At 49.1% G+C, this 6,259-nt stretch overlaps 1 pseudogene; it reads left to right on the top strand.

The window, feature by feature from the left end:
* The first annotated feature begins 439 nt into the window (after positions 1-439).
* Positions 440-1,842, top strand: LOC112588449 (COUP transcription factor 2 pseudogene; annotated as a pseudogene).
* The last annotated feature ends 4,417 nt before the right edge of the window (positions 1,843-6,259 follow it).

Genomic DNA, 6,259 nt, shown 5'->3' with positions numbered 1-6,259 from the left:
CTATGATTCGAATCCGAATAATTCGAAAATTTCGAATCGAAGATTCAATTACGAATCAAATATATTAGCGTGCATTATATTTGCATGCATCAAGTACAAAACGAGACATCTGGGCCTGTATGTTTGAACCCTTAACTTGTAATTAACTTAACTTATAATTAGTAACTTAATTATAAATTACTTTAAATATTTAAATATATATTTTACTTTAAGATGATATTACAATATCAATATCCCCTTTCATATTAAAACCTTCCATCATTATGTGCATGTTTGGTAGTCATGTTAAATTTTTTAATGATTCGATTCGATTCGAATTCGAATTAAAAAAATGAGATTCGATTCGATTCGATTCGACATAAAAATTCTTGATTCGCACATCTCTAATATATATATATATATATATATATATATATATATATATATGATATAAATAAGTATGTTACCAAAATGCCCGCCGAGCCGCCGATACTTTGCGCCCCTGCTTGGGCATTCTTCCCCTTTCAGCGTATCTTCACCCCCGCTGCGAGCGCTCGCCTTCGCACCGAGCCGCCGATCTGACCGGCCTCCGTTCTTCTTTCCTGTTGCAGACGCCTGCGGTCTCTCGGACGTGGCGCACATCGAGTCCCTCCAGGAGAAGTCGCAGTGCGCCCTGGAGGAGTACTGCCGGACGCAGTACCCGAACCAGCCGACGAGGTTCGGCAAGCTGCTGCTGCGGCTGCCGTCGCTGAGAACGGTCTCGTCGCAGGTGATCGAGCAGCTCTTCTTCGTGCGGCTGGTGGGCAAGACGCCGATCGAGACGCTCATCAGGGACATGCTGCTGAGCGGCAGCAGCTTCAACTGGCCCTACATGTCCACGATGTGACACTCTGTCTGGCGGCAGCTGGCTTCCGCATAATACTGTCACTGCACCCGGCCCGCCGCCGCGCCGGCCGGACTCGCTCGCGAGTAGACAGAGGGAATAAGAGCGGAGCGGGCAGAAGGGGGGGGGGGAAAGAGAGGACTCGCGGATCCGCGAAACTCGGCGACGCGACTACGACTCGTCGTCCACGGCGAGCGTCGACGTCGTGATTAGCCCGGTTACGCGGCCGCGCCTGGTTTTCGCCGGCGGCGGCACGGCCGACCCGAGACTTTGTCTCCGTCCGGGGGCGACTCGCGTCTCCTGGCTTCTCTCTTTCTTTCCCTCTCTGTCGCTCCCTGGAGAGACGTTGAGACGCGAGGTCGGACCGTCGCGACTCGGGAATCAGGATCATTTTTAGTCAGAACTCGAAGAGTCTCCACGCCGCGAGGGACATGACGCGACTCGACATCCCGAAGAGCAGGAGGAAGAAGACGCATCGACGGATGGAAGAACGAAGAAGGATGAAGAAACGACTGCGAGGGGGCAGAAGGAGAAGAATTAAGCACGGTCATTAACGGAGTTCGACCGAGAGCGATAGGATAATGCGCGCGAAGCGGAGAGAAAAGTGGGCGTGCGGAGGAGACGTCGTCTTGTTCGTCGAACGACGGGGAGGAATCTCGGACGGCGTGAGCGGGGTAAGATGGGGCAGAGCGGCAGGGCAGGGAAGGAGGGGGAGAGAGAGAAAAGATGTAATAAAGACGTTGCTCATTCAGAGAATCGCGGAGGCGCCAAGTGGCCCGACAGCGCGTCCAGGAACATCCACTGGGCGTTAAAACTTGGTACTCGCTAAAGTGGTCGAGCGAGCGAGAGGGAGAAAGAGGGGGGGGCAGGGGGGAGATTGTGCGTGTAAGTGTGTGCGTCTGGCGTGTGCGTATGTCGCGTGAGCGAAAGAGCGAAAGAAAACGAGCGAGTGAGAGCGCGAGGGACGCAGAGAGAGAGAGAGAGAGAGAGAGTGAGAGAGAGAGAGAGTGAGAGAGAGAGAGAGAGAGAGAGAGAGAGAGAGAGAGAGAGAGTGAGAGGGTGGGCGAGGGAGGGACGGAGGGATCCTGAGGGTCGAGGGGGTAATAGATAGATAGATAAGCGTTGTGTTGTATCCCGTGGCCGAAGAATGAAACAGTGAGAGGCGGATGCGGGGAACGAGGGAGAGAGACGGTAAGGCAAGGGTGGTCAAAGGGGGAGGAGGACGAGCGTGGCGTGAAGAAGTCATAAATTAGCATTTATAATCAACGATAGGAGGGAGGGGGAGAGAGAGAGAGAGAGAAAGATAGCCGGTAGATCTCCCATCGCTATCTCGAATCAATCTTCGCGCCGAGTACTCGCTATTAGTCGAGTCATGCCATGGGCCTTAGTCATTCGTCTTGACGCCTCCTCTGTGAGTCTGCGTTCCCTGAGAGTTCGCGGCTCGTGCTGGTGTATATTCTTTCGGAAATATCCCTTTCGGACGACCACGGGACGAGACGAGATGCTGATTCGACGCGAGAACCGCGGATCTCCAAATCGCTTCGCTTCGCGAATCCTTCGTCCAACTCTCTCCTCCGTGATTTTCGGCTGCGAGTCGCTCTTCACCTTCGCCTCCTAAGGAGCTCCGTCTCAGTTCTCCGCGTAGCACAACTGTGTGATCGACTGATTAGCCTGCCACTTGAATCACCGCACAGGGGGTTTTCCGACGTGACCTCAGACGTGACCTTACAGAGAAAGGTACGGAAATGTCCTCCTCCGATCGTGACGAGCTTGAAATATGTTGAAATATGGACCAGAATAGGAAACATGTATCTTTCTGCGTTCGCATACGCACTTTCAAATATAAGAGATCTCTCTATGTGTGTGTGTCTCTTATTTCGATCTAGGTTTCAGTAAATTTCGAGCTTATCGTGATCGGAGGACACGTTTCCGTACTTTATCCTGTAAGTCTCGCTTTTTAAACTGGAGTGTATCCTTTAAATTATTAGTGTAATACTGCTCTGTTTTTATTTCTTGCGGATTGGGATGCAAGTTTATCTTTTTTTACTCTTGTAATTAGCGCGCGCTCGCACTTCAGCTTGTCGAAATGATTCTTCGAGGAGCGGCATTACATCTTCTTACCGCTTAAACTGTTTCCTTAATCGCTCGCGGCTCGTCAAATTTGCTCGTCGTCGTTTCACACCGCGTTCCTCTTCGTCTTAGTCTTAAAGGATGGAGCCTCTTCCGCAAAGACCACGCTGCGCGACGCTGTCGAAGTTTGTCGGAGAGTTTGTCTATATATACATATTTAAAAGTAAATATATATATTGTACAAATTTTTATATATACATAGTATATATACTTAGATAGAGAAGAGCGAAGAGTCGGGCTTCATCGGCGCATCCGGTATTTTAGCGAAACCTACCTGATTATTATATCGGTGTAAGAACAACAAAGAAGGGCTGTGGGAGAGGAGCAGGTGAGGAGGGAAGGGGGGGAGCTGGTGCGGAAGAGATCGTTGTTCGTCGTGGGTGGAATGCAAAGCGGGGAGCGTTGCGATCGACGTGAAAATCGGGAGGTACTTGTGAAATCGCACGAAAGCGAATCGATCCTCTTTGCGTTTCCGCGACGGATCGCGCGCGCGTGCGCGGTGTGGCGGTTTCCGTGCGAAAGCAGCGTCTAAAGACGCGAAAGAATCGCGTTTACTTAATATTGGGGATTACACGACGATGATACCACGAGAATTGGTCTCGCCCAACACGGCGATCTCCTCGGCAAGCGGCTCTCCTCGAGGGAGAGAGGTGCAGCGAGCGAATTTCCACACACACACACACACACACACACGCGCGCGCGCGCGCGCGCGTGCTTATTCACAGGTACACGTACACACGCGATGTTCAACTTGGATGACAATACCGCGCGATATCAGCCGATATGATGCATATATCTTGTAAATACGATATTTTTATTTTGGGTTACTTAAGAGAGCGTACACGGCGATACGGTCGAGTGCGACACGACGTCTTCTCTTGTACGCCAGTGCCATTGCGCGTGTCACGTCATCGTCATGATCAAATCTCGCGGGGATCGCAGGATCGCGGTGGTCGATCGTCCAGAATTCGTGAAATCCGGGGGACTCGCGGACGACGCCGGCGCGGCGTGCCGAGGCGAAGGTAAGTCGAGATTGTCCAGCTTATCGAGATTATCCGAAAATATTCCGGGCGAAGTCGCGGATGCCCGATTTCTCGGTCGGTCGACTGCGTTCGCTCGCGATGCGACTGCCAATGGCGAGAAACTTGGGCGACGATCTTGCTGACTCGCCGGGATCGTAGAGGAGGCCAACGACTTGGCCCGTTATGTCCCCCCGTTTGCAATACATGCGTTTTATTATTTATGATCGTTAATAAAAGCTCCTCCCCCCCCCGAAGGGACAAGTGAGTGCTTTTGTTTCGCGACTCCCCCCCGCCGGCTTCGATATGCAACGCGCTCGGTTCTTTACGTGTTCTGCGTTTTTGTGGGGAAAATTAATGCGACGTAGATTGCGACGATTGTAGGATGATAAAGCGTTGATAGTTGCAAAAAATTTCTCCCGGGAAAGACTCCGCTCTGCTTAGCGACGTACAGAAGCGATTCCAGAGCTCCATGCGTTTTTCAGGAAAAGTGAGTGAGTTCGCTCGGGATGTAACAGGTTCAAATCGAGATGCAACGCTATGAGATACATACACACACACACACACACACACACACACACACACACACACACACACACACACACACACACACACACACACACATATATATATACATATATCGAGGTATATTTTTGATTGAAATATGAAGAATATTCGATATCGCTCGTCGCTGGGTCTCCGATGAGTCGACGTAAGAGAGACACGGGAGGATAGAATAGCCGCGAGTTGAACACTGCGAGAAAATGAGGACGGTGCGGCGATGTGGTGCGTATGCGCGTGTGCGTATTAATGCGTATGCAGTGTATGTGCCTGCGGAAGAATACAAGTGTGCATATGTATGAGAGTGAGTGTGAGAGAGAGAGAGAGGGGGGGGGGGGAGGAAGTACGAAAGTGAGGTCGCAAAATAATGTGATATACGTACGTCAAAATTGAAACCCGATTTTTCGAGACGGTGCTTTTTCTATCTTATAAATATTGTACAATACACACACACACACACACACACACACACACACAACGCGCGAACACTTGTATCGATACAAACACACGCACACACGTACATACAGATACAGACTGGACGCGTTGTATAGGGTTGTTTAATGATATTAAGAGGAGATATTTGAATACTACGTTATGATAAATGTGGCAATGTCGAGCTAGTTACTTAGTGGAGCACTTAGGGGTATATGGGATATTTCTAATATTTTTAAGCAGCGGTCGTTCCTTGACAGAGATTCTGCGATTGGCTCACCTCGAGCGGGATCCAGTTAACGGTATCGCGGCTGGATTGCACGCGACGCCGCGATCGCGAGTCGCTTTTGCTCTCGGGAAGACGTCGGGAGACTCGGATCTGGAGAGACGGACGATCGCTATCGCGCGCATCGAGTACTTAAACGCTTACAGAGTGTCCGGGCGACGTCGCCCGCCGGGAGATCGCCGGGAAATTTTCACGCTGTCGTCGCGAGAGGTAATTGTACGGACGCGCGGCAACGCAGCCGCCATTACTCTGTCCAAATAACGAAATGCGGGCGCAACACATATCCCTTTTGTCGACATGCTCCTTCCCTTTTTCTCTCTATCTCTCTCTCTTTCTCTCTTCCCCCTCTCTCTCCCTCTTCTTCTCCCTCGTCTGTCGATTCTACGTCAACGTCGCGCCTCCCTCCGACTCGTGGATCCTCCTCGAGGGCTGCTCGTCGACAATGATGCGGTTGCTCACGAAACTCAAAAATGTATTATATGCGATTTCGTAAGCGTGTTGTAGCGCACACGTCAGAGCGCGCGAGTGACGTTCTATACATAGCTATGTATAAAGTCGTGAACATTTTTTGTATAAAAGACGCGTGTAAATAATTAATATATAAATATAAATACATATATAAATATATAAATATGAAGATATATGAATATATATATATATATATATATAAATATATAAATGAATTGCAAAGAAATATAAATATATAAATAAATAAATAAATATATATATATATATAAATACATATATATATATATATATATTGTATCGTATCGACGCGTAGGACACCGCTACAATGAGTAATAAAAGAATTACCGACTATGTAACCAATGTCGAGACGCATAAACGGGCGGTATGTACGAGTTGTAGATGTAACGCGACTGGTCTTTTTTGCAGATGTTATAATAAGAAAATATCACGTTACAAAGTACTACTACTGGTGTGTTGATTGTCCCAACTCTCGCGCAACGT

This window comes from Harpegnathos saltator, unplaced genomic scaffold (genome assembly GCF_003227715.2).
Source record: "Harpegnathos saltator strain DR-91 unplaced genomic scaffold, Hsal_v8.6 scaffold220, whole genome shotgun sequence".
Classification (NCBI taxonomy): domain Eukaryota; kingdom Metazoa; phylum Arthropoda; class Insecta; order Hymenoptera; family Formicidae; genus Harpegnathos; species Harpegnathos saltator.
Note: the sequence above shows the minus strand (reverse complement) of the source record. Positions and strands in the feature narration are given on the sequence as shown.